The 14,806-nt window shown below is 41.7% G+C and overlaps 1 long non-coding RNA gene across 1 annotated transcript in view; it reads right to left on the bottom strand.

The window, feature by feature from the left end:
* Nucleotides 1-441: 441 nt before the first annotated feature.
* Nucleotides 442-14,806, bottom strand: part of LOC138626427 (uncharacterized) — a 246,553-nt gene continuing 232,188 nt past the window's right edge. The window contains exon 3 of the long non-coding RNA XR_011311291.1: nucleotides 442-451. This is a non-coding gene — a long non-coding RNA (uncharacterized lncRNA). The remainder of the gene's footprint in view (nucleotides 452-14,806) is intronic.

Below are 14,806 nucleotides of genomic sequence, written 5' to 3'. Positions count from 1 at the left end.
CGTGCTTCATTGTGCGTCCCGTCTCTTTCCACGACGCCAGCCTTTTGGATTTCTGTGGAACTTCCGTCCTCCAATCAGCGCGTCTGCCTCTGGTCCTCAGTCCTGTTGAGCTTTGACACAAATAAGGGGTTCACTGATGTCTGATTCGCCAGATGTTCCTCCTTCTTCTTCCCACTTGAGATCTTAGCCGATGACTTTTTTTTTTTTTTTTTCTCACAGGCATCAAAAAGACCTTGGAAGCAAGACCCAGAAAAATCCTTTTTTTTTTTTTTTTTTTTTTTTGTCAAATTGCTTCTTGGCACTGTGATTTTTTATTTATTTATTTATTTTTCTCTCTCTTCCGTTCCACCTTCTTTGAGCCAGACACCGACTGACTCCTCCGTCCTTCGTAGCTCCCCTCTTCAGCTGCTTTGGGCGACGTGCCAACGCACACAGAAACACCGGACGCGCACTCCCACAGAGGCTTTCTATTCCCTTCGGGATGTATCAGCGGTGATTGCTTGACAGGCTGCACAGACGTGGCAGCGAGCCAGTTCGTCTCTGGAAGAGCTGCTTTAACAAAGAGGCTCGTATCCCGAACATCTCCACATAAAACCTGCAGTTACATTTTGGTTTCCATTATACATTTTAATTATATGAAACCGAGTTCATTATCAAGGCTCGGGGACGTTCCTTGGAGGGAACGAACGAGGCCAACGAGACTTTTAATGGCTTGTTAAGCAAGAAAAGAAATCGTATTCCCTCAGACAGTGTCGTGATGCTTTTTTCAAAATTCTAAAATTCTGGTGGGGAAATAACTGCAAAAGTCTTTTTGGCAAAAATCTGTGTGTAGCTTTATTACAGTGTGTCTGAAATTATGGAACATATGGAAGTCCAGGCTGGTATTACAGCCAAGCGTGTAATACACACGCCCATCCACTAAAGCAAAGCGTCCAGTAGCTACGCCTCGGCGTGAGAATAACACGTTTTTGTTTTTAGTCTACGGGCGTGTTTATTACACACTTTGCCGCGATACCGGGTTGATCTGTCATCTCTTATGGCGCCCGACAGAATGAAAATGCATATTTCGCAGGAGTTCGGTCTCCTGCTTACACACGACAACACCTCGTTTTCTCATCTTTGTCGGGGTACAACGTTTATCTCGATGAAAAATGACTGTCGTTTCATTATCATGATATTTTGAAGGTGTATTTTTGAATACACTTACCGCGTTCAGGCTTTTTTTTTTTTTCCTGAATGCGGCAGCTGAAAAAAATAAGTCGGTGGTCTCTTAATCTGCTCTGGAGCCACGTGCAACTTTATACTGCTGCGTGTCACTAACTCAACTGAAGGCTGATGGACTTCGTGTTCTTCTCACTTGTACTCCACTTGTACTTCGTTTTAAGTCAAATGAAAAAGAATAAAAGAGTGGCTGATAACTTGGATGAAAAATGACCGATTTTCAGCGAAAAGGTGGCAGTTAAAGGCGCCGTTATATGTTTCAGTGTTCAATGCTAATAAATGGCACTTCTTCATAGAATGTATATATATGATTAAACCATGATTATGCTTATAGTTTAGTCGTGGCATAATATGAACAGAAAAAGACAATTACCTCACTGATCGCAATTATTTGGATGACAGTTAATTGTCCACTAAAATCTCATTATTGTAGCAGATTTCTTTGAGTTTTCTTGTTTTTGGTTTTTTTTCTTGCACCTTCTGCTTTTTCTACTTAAAGTCAAATAAAATGAGGCAAAATTTGTAAGTTTTCTTTTCTCTAATTTGCTCTCTTTTTAAAATCTTGTTAAATTTTTGACTTGAGAGGACGTCAACTCCCAAACTAGGTTTACACACCTGTAAACATGTCATGGAAAGTTGAAGAAATTCCAATCCCAAGTACTAATTTTGATAACGGTGAAAACCCTGTGCTTAGTGAGAGTGAATACCAAACACATGTATACTAAACTGTATTTGAGCACTATCAACCTGATCATAGTGATGATGATAGTAACAGTAACAGTATAAATAGTATGAATGATAACATCAGTAATGAGCACCGATCAGATTATTAGAAAACTTCTTTGGCAACTGATCAGCAACGATAACCGAGATCTTGCGTCATTTATTAGCATATTCACACATGCCATGTTGCCAAATATAAAATCTTCTGACTCGTCACTTCCCTGCCGGTTAAAAGAGCCGTTCATCTTCCCACGGCCCCCAAACATGTTGTTTCACTCCCATGGAAGTGTGTTTTTAACTAATGCAGACAAAATAAATCTGGCATTTTCATTGAGGAAGAAGTGTGTGTGTGTGTGTGTGTGTGTGTGTGTGAGAGAGAGAGAGAGAGAGAGAGAGAGAGAGAGAGAGAGAGTGTGTGTGTGTGTGTGTGAGAGAGAGAGATAGATCAAACAGTGTCCTTTCAATCCATTAGAGCAAATGAAAACAAAACACCAGTTTTGCCTTTTGCCTGCCATCATTCAGTTTCATTTTGGACGCTCAAACAAACACACACATGCTCGACATAATCGCCGTTTCCTCGCCGTCCGCATCTATTCAACCCCTTTTTTCTGGTGTCGCGACAGTTTAGAGACAAATCCATGAGAGCTGACAGAGACGACTTCCAATCAATCTCTAATCGAGAATCTCTCCACCGTCTGTAAGGAAAGGGACTTTCCGGGTGGTTGGAAATGAACGATACAAAACAATGTTTAATAATGATGAAGCTGCAAATCATCCAACGGGGGGAAAAAAAGAAGAAGAAAGTCAAATGGCACTTTTAAATCCCAATTTCCAAGGGATAAAATATATTTTGAGTCTAGACTGAAGGCCTCAGTCATTGCTGTGGAAATGCTTCGAGTCAACACCCTATATTGGAAGAAAAAAAACGACATCCACAATGTGCATGCTTTATTTATAGAAATCAGAAATATATATAATATTGATCTTTAGGGAGATATTGTCCCATTAATATTCCCATGAATTCTAAATGATCCTTCAAAGAGGAAGAAAGTGCTTCAGAACCCTGTTTTTATTTTTGATTGAATTAATTCATGAACTTTGATTAATTCATGAGGAATTCACCAGAGATGTTAAAGCATCCTATTTACATACTCACGCTATTGATATGAGAAATCACTGAATTTGATCTTTTCTCGATGCCAATAAATAGACATATTTGAATTAGCTTACAAACATTTATTTGGACGTTATTTTCTGTGCGTTTCACCTCTTCACCAATGCATCGGGGTCGATATACGGCACCTCCTACTGAGGTTTGTGGTTCTTCAGCAGCCGAGTGGTTCACCTGCAACTCCCCTGTTGAGCCTAAGAGCGTCTCATTATGAATTCATGGAAAGCACTAATATCCCAAATCCACAGAGTAGCCGTCGCTTCATGTGGTCTGAGTTTGGCAAGCGGGATAAAAAAAAAAAAAGAAAGAAGAAGAAAACCCCCACAAAAGCTTACTGAAAAATGTGTTTGTTCCCACTCATATCTATTCTCATTTATACAACAAAATATTGTTTTTTTTTAACACTTCTTTTTTGGTTATTGGCTACAAAATGATGGATAATGTTGTTTTTGTTCCAATTAAATGACTTCTGTTGCTGCTTTTCAGCCTAATAGAAATAACCGAAGAATTATTCTGACAATTTCTTTCAAAAAAAAAGAAAGAAAGGGTTTAACAGTTTTAGACCCAAACCCACCCACGCACGTGACAATATTACAAACAAATTCAATCTTTCAATCCGGTCCCAGGAGCTAATGCTCAATCAAATTTAAGTTTTTTTTTTTTTTTTTTTTTTTAATGAGTCTTCTACAGTTCTTATGTTTAGCGATTAAATTGGACTATTTTAGGATTGTGGTGACATTAAAGTTCTGACACCCCGTCCTCAGAGAATTAATCAGGTGAAAAGAAGAGGGAGGAAATGAGCTATCTGAGTGTGTTTTGTGTGAGCGGAGAGAGTCGGGAAATGGTGACATGATTAGCTGTTACGGCACCGAAAAGACACTCGGCAGAGCAGATGCAAATCGCTTCCCCCTTTATCACCGAGCTGGTGAGACTGTTACACGCACTCGCACTCGCACTCGCACACGCACACGCACACACACACACACACACACACACACACACTTGCGCGTGGGAAACATCAGATAAGCTCGTGGGCTGATAGCTGAAACTGAACGTCACGCACGCACGTGAACAACCATTACATTATTGTCATAACAAGCATATCTAGCGGTGGTTAGTGCGGCTTTTTTTCGAGTGTTTCCTACTTGAAAAACAATACCTCGGTGATACTTGGGTCTCTTTAAGTGTCTCGTTTGTGTTATTTGAGGCTGTCGTATTTTCTTGCTGCGTTATTCACAGTGGGAGCAGATCGATGTTTTCTAGGTTTTCATCGTTTTTCTCTTTTCCCGTTTGAAACCTTTCAACCCGTCAATCGATCTTTTAAGGTTTTTATGAATGCCCCGCGTGCGCTTCAAGGCTTCGGCCTAAACCACCAGGGTTTCTCTGGGTTCGGTCTCACCGCCAATGAGGAATGGAAATTCGATCAAAATATGAACATTAAGAGTTAAATCGTCTGAGGAATCTTTTTCCAGTTTATCAGGTGGATGTGGCTCAGATGCCGAGAGCTGGCTGTCCACTAATCACAGGTTTGGTGGTGGTGGTGGTGTGTGTGTGTGTGTGTGTGTGTGTGTGTGTGTGTGTGTGTGTGTGTGTGTGTGTGTGTGTGTGTGTGTGTGTGTGTGTGTGTGTAAAAGGCACCGTACGCTGTAAGTGCCATCCATTTACTATTTACCGGTTAGAATATTATGTTAAGCGGCACACACCGTACAGTAACGGCCTCCCATGAAGTTCACACTGCTTGTCTCTGATGAAGGCTGGAGCTCCAGCTGTTCCCAGCGGACGCCTTCCCCTGAAGTCGAAATTACACCCTCGCCTCACGCGGCCAAAGAAAACAGCAGGGGGCGCTCAGCGGAGCGCTGGCACCGAAACGACGCCGAGCAGAAAGGTGAAGACATGTTTGAAGAAATGTTTGAAGTACCCCGGGGAGCGCGGTGCGCCCGGCGGACGCTGGCTGAGGTCGGAACACGTGGCGATTTGACAGCTTTGGGTATAAATGGTCAATTTATTTCACCCGAGTGCCTGTCTGGCGCCTCCTGTCTGCTTTTGTTTGAAATATATCATTTCATACTAGATTGTCTGACTCATTCCAAAGAGACTAAACAAAAGCTGAAACATTATGATACACAGAGCTTCAGGATGCCGACAAAGTCAAACTGTTCCCAGCTGCAGAGCCCATCGAAGGTGCAGGAGAGAAAATCCAGGATCACTGAAAATGGACTTGTTTAGTCTGAAAACTCTGTTTATAAAAAGCTAATATTACATAACTTCACATTTCCCTTGAAGGCGCCAAAAAAGTTAAGATTAGCATATGTTTTCCCTTCTTCTTTCATTTCTGTGGTGAGTGATATAAATAGAGAATTGACTTTTCTTGAAGTTCAATTTGTATTTTAGAATTGAGTTTCAAGAGGTTTTATCTGTGCACTTCAGAGAAGTTTCGGGTAAAGGAAATATAGTTTGGTACATTTTGGAAAAGGGCCAAAGAACAGAAGAGCAAAGGCTCTTTTTGGTTTCTTTTCCCAATAGGACTGTGGTGTTTTTTTGTTTTTTTTTAACCAAAAAAAATATAGATTTTCAGTACTCAAACTCACAAATCTCTGAACAGATTTAAGCAAACGTGCTTCAAACGTATTCAACAACAGAAACAAAGACCAGCGTGACCCTCGGCCCATAGAAAAAAAAACACACAGTAGACCGAATGCGCGGCGGCTCCGACGCTGTTAATACTCATTTTCCGAGCATATGAAAGAGCCCAGATTCTCCAGGCTACAATGCTTCTCTGCACCATGATGAAATTAATCCCATTTGAGTGTAAAAACTTTTTTTTTTTTTTTTTTTTTTCATACTTTCACAATGTAAGCTTCTTATCCGTTGCCCGCGGAGCAGACTCAGAGTGATTCTTACTGTCTGGTCCGTGGACGCTCCTTTCCCAAAGTAATTCCACTGAATACTCACAATGTGAACGACTGCAGAAGGAAAATGTTCTCTGTGTTATGAACATAAAAGGGATAATACGTCTTTTGTTTTATTAGGTTTCCAAATAATATACTTTTGTGAAAAGACACCCTGAAAAATATAACTGATAATTGAGTTACAGCTTTCTTTTATAAGTTTTCACACTTCTACATCCATGATTTTTATCTAATAAACGTCTTGGAAAACCACCTGTCTAATTTATCACCTTGTAATTAGGGCTGTGTATTCCTTTTTATGTCTTCTTTTTTTTTTTAAATTTTATTTTTAGTAACAGTATCTTGTCTTTAAGCTTGTCTTGTTTTTTTTTTTTTTTATCTCACTGTCGTCAATGAGATTTACTTCTGTATAGAAACATCACAAAAGTTAAGTTTGAAAAGAAACAGGTGCTTGTTTCAGTGTGTAGCCTGCAGGTCCGTTAGTCGGGTACCGGGTCTTAAACTGCAGTGCAGCCGAAGGACAAAAGACTCTCTCGCTCGCTCTCGCATTTGAGTTCACGTTTGAGAAGGTGTTACTCGCATTCTTTGTTGCGTGTATTTTTGGTTCACTATTATCTTTACCGAGTCAAAACTGCATTTGGCTTCTGACACGGGGAGGGAAGTTGTGTGCGAAAGTGATGGAAAAAAAAAAAAAAAAAAAATCTGTGACGATGTAGGCATGTTTGTTTCTTCAGGCTTCGGTGCATGAAGGATTTACTTTTCCCGTCAAGGTTCAGTTTATCCGTTTCGGGAAAGTTTCTGCTGAGTGAGCGTGCAGTACGTCAGTGACGCTGAGCTTTCTCCGTCGCACCGCTGGACATCGCACCTGCCAGCTGTTCTGCAAACACGGCGCACCGAGCAGATGCAGTCGAAGGTTAGGTTTTCCAGCTCGAAGGCTACCAACTTGTCATTTGGAGTCAACGTGAACACAGAAAGTGAGCCATTTATATTCTGTGTTCACTTTGGTTTTTCTAGCCGGTGCTGGGATCCAGTCCTTGAAATTTAATGCTTGTTCCCCCCCCCCCCGCTATGATCGGCTTTGGTTAAAAAAAATATATATTTCAGATGTTTCCTTTTATACAGTTCTGCACAATTGTGCCAAAGGCAGAACAACAACAAAAAAGCGGTAAGTAGCAGTAAATCTATCTCGTGTTTAACTCTCCGCCGCTACAGTTGCGTAAGCGAAAAACGATTATGCCGGGAAGAGCTCGTGGCTGCGAGAGAAGCAGCTGGGAAAGCAAGTGAACATAGTCGGGCGATGAATAATAAAAAATAAAAGAAAGGAAAAAGAAACCCAGAAAGGCCAACAGCTAAATTGCAAGAGAGGAGCCGCAAAAGCCTCCGTTACAATTTCCTCAACACTGATTTTTCTTTGCCAGGTGCATGATCAGCATAAGTGCACGGATCTAAAAGCTGAAAATGTTGTTGAGGACTGTTGCCTGGACTGAGGTGGTTCTGCCTAGTTAAGAGGCTCGTCGGTCTTTTCTGACACTATAAGAGAGGTGTTAATTAACCTGAATATGTATCAGTGTTTCTTATATTTTTTTTTTCCTCGCTGGTGTTTGCACAGCCGTGGGCAAAACAGTCAAAACACCTGTCTGTGCCGCGCAGTCCAGTCCAGCTCCACTGCAGCTGCACCTTCAGCCCAGCGTCACTGTGCAACACACCCGGGAGTCCACTAGAGGGTAGCGTGTCTTTGTTACGGTTTGCCTCGCCTCGGTGTCGAAGCAGACGCACGTAGGCAGACGTGGATCTCGTTAAAACAATGTCGTTTTTGTGTGTAACTGCGACCACGTGGTTTTTCAGCCCACCCTGAGGCGAGGACACTGGAAACACCACCCTCTAGTGGACTCTCGGGTGTATTGCAAACTTTGGCGCGATATCGGGTGCACAGCCTGGATCATAAACATATTGTAGGTTTGAGGTTTTATGTAGGAGCTGTTTGAGACTGATTTAAAGGGCTGTTTCATCTAATTTGATAAGAAATGAACAAGACACCTTCACTGGTCAGTGCTATAAGCATGTAAACACGTAAATCCAGCTCTTTCAGCTAGTTTTACTTTGATGATTTTGGATTTCTTCTTTCTTTCTTGTTTTTAACGCAGGACTCTTCAAACCAAACCTGCCGTATGGTATAGTGTGCATCGAGAGCTCAAAATTGACCACAATGGGAATATGTCTCTCCAAAACAATCATTGAAATTCAATTGTTGTAATATCTTACAGCTGAAAAAGATGGAAAAAAATGTCCTCCGGAGAAGAGAGGGTGCAACTAGAGGCTGAAATGGAAAAAGATTAAAGGGTTTTGTGAATATATCCATATACATTCCATGCATCATTCATTACAAGTAGGTGTCTACACCCTAACAACATGTCCAGGCTTCTTAAAAGAACAAATAGGCTTCCATTTTATTTTTTATCTTGATGCTTTCTGTTTGTTTGTGAGCAGAGACCACTCGAATGCTCACACCTGGCGATGATTTTCTGAAAGTAATCCAGATAATCACCTCCAAGTGATCAAAAAGATTTATTTTTTTTTCCACAAAAGAATTGAGGATCACAGCTGAGATCAATTTAGCATCTTGTGTCAGCAGTAATCTCTTTCTGCAAGACAGCATGTTAATTTGAATTTTGTTAAGCATGATACAAGTAATACAAACAACACTCCGGGTTGTTCAAATTGTGTCAGAACAGAAGATAAACGCAAATAAGAAACTTTGAGCCTAATCCTAACGAGTTTTTCTGTTTGCTCAAATCTTTCGATCAGTGCATATTCATTAAATATTTAGTCAAAGAGGGAAGTGAAGCTCGGATGCATGTTTCTGGAAAGGCAGTCAAGATTTAATTTTGTTTATGTTCGAGAGTAAATCATAGATTCCAATGAGTCCTAAAAACGACAAAACGGACACAATTCTGTCGTGGAAATCGCCGCACGGGCTCAGGAGCACTTCTGAAAACCATCGTCTGTAATCCACAGCTCCACAAATCCAGGTTACAACTCTGCAAAGAAGAAACCAGATATAAACATGATCCAGAAACACAACCCGCCTTCGCTGGGCTCATTTAAGATCACGTCGATCATATCACAAAGTATACCGAAACCATGACGAAACACGGCCATGTACAGTCAACTCTGATGTTAAATCACGCAGCATAATCGTATTCATCGACTAAATCGGACACTCAGGATTTCCGTCAAAGGAGAATAAAGGGTCAAAAAGAAAAGGAGGACCAAACAGTGAGTCTAAAATCTTTTCGACAGGGTTTGTCGTTGAATGACAGTCTGAGTTTGATTGTTGGGTTTTGATTCCTCCCGTCTTGTTTGCAGAGATCAGTCTCTCCTCGACACCGGGCCGTTGCTTCTTCCGGAGCGTCTCAACGAGTCGGGACCGCGACGTTCTCGGAGATTACGGCTCCGCGTTGTTGTTTCAGGCTCGTAACGCAGGTGTATTTTTTTTATTTATTTATTTATTTTTTGACATACAATTACAAAAAAAAAAAAAAAAAAAAAGAGTCTTCCCCGGAGCGCCTTTAATTCAACCCATGCAAATAAAACATCACGAGTGTGTCTGAGAGGCGACGAGATGCAGAGAGAGATGAGAGGTGAAGGGGATGCAGGTGCAAAAATGCCTCTCTCTGATGTCTAATTCTCTTTCTGGAACAAGCACAGACACTCCAGTCCAGAAGCAGAGAAGCATGCCAAGCTCCAGCGGAACAAAGCAATAACAACAAAAATAAAAAATAAAAAAAAATAAATAAAAAAAATAACTCGTGATGAATTTACAGCCACTCGGCTTGACAGATAGCAGCACCTAGCAGCAACTCTAAACTCCCTTTTCTTTCTTGAATTTGCACCAAAAAAAAAAAAAAAGTCATTAAAAAAAACAACTTTTTTTCTTCTTTTTTTTTAACATTTTTTTTTTTTTTTTTTGTACAGACTAAACAAAACAAAACAAAAATTCAGAGGGGTAGATTTTATTTCCCTCTTGGACGGGACTAGATAGCTTCCTGTTTTTGGGGCTTTATTAAACCAGCTGCTCTGCTATGCTAGCTGCCGGCTGCAACTTTATATTATTCGTCAGATATTATCAGTGTTATTTCAATTTTTGGTAAGAAACTTGAGTCAAGTGCGTCCCCAAACTGTTGCACTGTGACATTAATTAGAATTGAAATCTGTAACAGGGAAAAAAAAAAAAGGCTTAAGTCCATTCAAAATTAAAAGCAATGGCTACTGTGACCCCGCTGTGACCTCTGCGTGGACATGATGTGCAAAACAAAATTGTGAAACCCACGTGGAGGAAAAAAATAAATCCCGTGAGGAAAAAGCTTTTCCTTCTCATCTCTTTATCTCTTTCATCTTAACCCCCCTCCACCCCACCCCCCCTCCCCCAAATTTACCTGACCCGACCCCGAGGTCAGGAAACACTGGCGTAAAAGATTACTTTAAACCGTGATGGGCCAAATTGAAAACGAAAATCAACCAATTTCACACAATCTTCTTTCAAAGGATTCGTAATGATTGACTTTTTTTGAAGCTTGATTTGCGTCTGTCGGGGGGGGGGGGGTCTAAGATGAGGTCATGCGAGTATATAATTGGAAGGCAGACAGTCTGCGACACCGTGAAAAAGCACATTATTCTCGGTCCAAAGGGGGCGGGGGGGGGGGGGGTACATGAACTGCCGTGACTATCTAATCAGTCGGGGTGCTGCGGGATGAATGAAGCAGGTGTTGAGGGCTGATTGACGTAGCGGTGAGCGATTCCACCGCGTCGGAGCTGCGAGACACTCCGGCTGTGCAGTTGGACCCGCAGGTAGCGGCCACCCACGGACTCCACATAGAAGCGGGTGTAGCTTCCAGGTCTGAAAAATGAGGCTATAAATATATGTATAAATATGTCTTCACTAGTGTATAATCAGCTGAATAAAAATCAAAAAACAAAATATCGCATTTACATTACTTTAGAATGAGCCCTTTTTTTTTTTTTTTAAATCTACGGTCCTCTTCCCTGTACCGCACCATGTTTCTACAGTAGCCCAGAAAGGACAAACCAAACAAGGACCCTAGAAAGGATTTTCAGTGGGATTTTTTTTTTTTTTTTTTGTGGAAAGTTTCATGGCCACTGTAGATTCTCCTGCACGTTTGGAAGGGAAGGGGGAGGTGAGGGTTTGGTTGCAATCTGCAATCTCACCACTAGATGCCACTAATCCTACACACTGCTCTTTTAGTGTGATCATATTTAATGACTTTAAAAAAAAAAAAAAATGTTTTACAACCTTTAGCACCTTTACGGTTCAGAACAAAATTACTGAATGCAATAAGTTAAACTTTTCCATTTTGGTTAGGTCAGAAGAAAAATTGTTGGTGTGATTGTATAATTATTCTTTCTTTCTCCATTTCCAGATTCCCCCCTCCCATCTCCCCAAACAGGTCCAACAGAGATAATGTTTCACGCTGTCGGTGCGTGCTTTGTTGCCGCAGGTATTTCAAGCAACATTGCCGGTGTGTTTTCTTTAGAGGATATAATGTTCCGGCAGATAAACTTCCATGTCAGATAGCTTATCCAAGCTAAAAAAAAAAAACCTGTATCTACCGTAATTGAGATAAATTCCCTCGCCGCGGGTGTTCCCTGCGGTCGTACACCCGCCAAACAACCATGAATGCAAACAGCATGCCGGGGCGCGCACACAGACATGTACAAACACATTTGTGCACAGTTATGAACAACCAGTGCGGTTTTCAGTCTGCTGTTGACTTAATGCATTATCGAAGTCACTGGAGTGATGCCTGGCACACTCAGCTCTGTTTCTACGCCTGTTAGTCATCTGCTTGTGTGTGTGCGCAAGTGTGTGTGTCTTAGTAGGACAGGAATAGAAAGCTATTCAAATTTACCAAACTGAATCCCCCACTCCCGCCCGAGGGTACTGAGGTGCATTGCCGTACAATGAAGCTCTGATGACGGGGTTGGCTTCATTAAACCCCTTAAAACAATACAATACAGGTTTGTCGTCCTTGAAACCTAAAGCTCTTCTGCTTTGTCTTGAAGTTCTTTGGACTTCAAGTTGTTGGGCTATCCCAGATAAACGCGGACAGCCGGTCGTCGATCAAAAAACGGTGTGTTCAGACTATGCACGCCCGCTGACTTCCAATTAAGGGCTTTGGTTTGAAAAACAACATTAAGTCGTATAGGAGTTATACTGGGGTCATTAAAGTGACATTTAAAGTTTCGCATTGAAAACAAAATGTGAAAATCAAAAATCAAAACAAGTTTTATTGGCTCTTAAAAAAAAAAACACCTTGAAAAATTAGAATCTTACAAACTTTACATTTTTTTTATTTTGATATTTTTTGCATAATGGTGTGCTTTTTTTTTCAGGTTTGTCTGTTTTCCAGTGACAGTATTTTGTCAAATCTTTTCAGTCTCAACCTTCCGTCACCGTTCTGACGTGGGGAGGAGAGGTCAGAACAGAGCGTCAAGAAGCGCGGAATTTACACCTAAATCGTATATAATTTGCACACCAAGGAGGCGCATCACTCATCCTCAACCTGCTGTCCTGCTCAGAAGAAATGACACGGCAGGTTCAACTGTCAGCCATACTTCTTATCCCAGCGTATATGGGAACGGGGCTCATGCGAACCATTCCAGTGGTTCCCATTTCTACATGCGAAACACTTGCGCACACAGATTAATGAAACCAAAATTAGTACTTTGGACACATCCGACTCTCTCCGTGCCAAAGCATTGCCAGGTAAACAGTCCTTGGTGTTCGAGATATGAATCGGAGTTAATGATGAGTCCAAAATAGTTGTCTGGACTTTATGCCAAGTGCTCGAAGCCAACATTCTACAGCAGAGTAACCAATGCGTCCACACAGAAGTTTTAACACCGGCAAAAGTATTTTGTTTTCGTCGTTCTGTTTACTTTAAGAATGACTGATTTTCACTGGATTTTCAGCGTTGTTGGTTTTTTTCCAACGCTACGTCATGAAACTTTTACTTAAAGAAAGGAACGTCCATCGCATTCAAGCCCTTTAAAACAAGTTCCCACAAGCCTATCACTGTCAGGTAAATCTCTCGGTATTCCACAGTATACAGAGGTTTTAAAATCTGGTGTCTGGCGTGACATTCCCGCAATTGCTGGATCGGAGCCGAAGAACTTCTAAATTAGCCGTATGCTAACTTGAATGGTTATGAAATAATTCATTCTTTTCGGCTTTTTGTTATTTTTATATATATGTTATTGACTGGTTGGATGAGATGAATAATTTCGAGGGGGTTGTAACGCACAAATGAGCAAATTACAGTCACAGCAGTAGCGACGGAGTAAGGTGTGGCGGAGCCCTATGACACGGGCACGTCGACAGGGTTTTTGTAATTACTAATTACTTCCGGTATTAGCTATGTTTTTAGTTCCTTTGAGGTAATGTGCCAGCACTGAAAAGTGCGCTTAAGGCATATTCTACCAAAAACCTCTGACCACCAAAAAAAAACCAGTCGTCTTCTGAATCACCCGGAAGGAATCACAAGAGGTTAGATGAGGTTAGTCATTTAAACTGGAGGTGGGACAGAGAGGGACAGGAGGGACAAAGCAAATTGGAAATGAAGGATGAAGTGATGAACTGTGATGGGGAAAGGAAAGGAAGGGGAATCAAAAACAAATAGAGTGAAATAGTGACTCAGAAAGCGAGGGAGACCGGGTGGGGTGAAAAACACGCGTTACATGTCTGCCATTGTTATCATCTCTGCAACGGGGCCAATATTGTAATACATGAAAAGTAAAATAGACGGCCGCCAATATTTTGTTCGGATTGTTGGAGATGAAGCAGCAAGAACAGAACACAAAATCTTGCGTCGTGAACGGACCGAGGACGAGGGAGAGAAGCTAATCTCTCGGGTATCCGGAGCATCTGGAATCGGATCATCTTGAAAAAGAAGGTTAATTTGATTTAGTCTGGCCGTAATCATTACAGAGCAGCATAAAAATGATTCATAACGATTTGGTGTAATGTATCAGCAGTTGGTTTATTATAATAGGTTTGCCGAGAACGGAAAGTGAGGAGGAGGACGTGATGGGAGGAGGGGTGAAGGGATGCTGGAGGTGAGGGGGGGTGGGGGGTGGGGGGTGGGGGGGTGGACGACAAGGTAGAGAAGAGCTGACACGCCCGACCTCGTGAAGGTTAATGAAATGATAAATCCATGCTTATTAAAAGAAAAACCCTCCCTGCTACAGCACTAAGGTCATTTTTCGTAACTTCTCCTATTGGAGTTTTTTCAGCCATCTTTTCTAGATGTCCGAGCCTCCGACAGCGTCGGTAGATTGAGCGGCTGAGGAGTGGTGTTGTGGTATACTTGTATAAGTGGAGGGGTGGGGGGTCGGGGGTAGGCAGGCACTGTCAGGGTACGATTGACATGCATGTTACATTCTTTGTACTTAACCTTTTCTTTTAAATGGGTAAATCCCACGTGGTTGGAGAACTTTGTTGCAGGGAAGGACCTGGTCAAACGATCAAATAGAAAGATTTATGCATAACAAGACCGCGTCTACAGGGACGCCGTTGGTTCTGTAAGGTAATACTTTCGAGTTCCCGCCCCGGTGGTTCCGGTACCAGGACCAGGCCATATCTTACTGGAACACAACCCGATATCATTTTTTAGAAGGTTGCAGAGCGCGGCAAGTTCAATGAAGAGGCTGTCTAGTACTACAATGACAACAAATGAGTGTTTATTTCTGTTTCATTACATTTGCC

The sequence above is a fragment of the Brachyistius frenatus genome, unplaced genomic scaffold (assembly GCF_029030835.1).
Source record: "Brachyistius frenatus isolate BFR_SWC_R1_liver_20210118 unplaced genomic scaffold, ASM2903083v1 Contig_73, whole genome shotgun sequence".
Lineage (NCBI taxonomy): Eukaryota > Metazoa > Chordata > Actinopteri > Embiotocidae > Brachyistius > Brachyistius frenatus.
The sequence above is the reverse complement of the archived record's forward strand: the minus strand, read 5'-3'. Positions and strand labels throughout refer to the sequence as shown.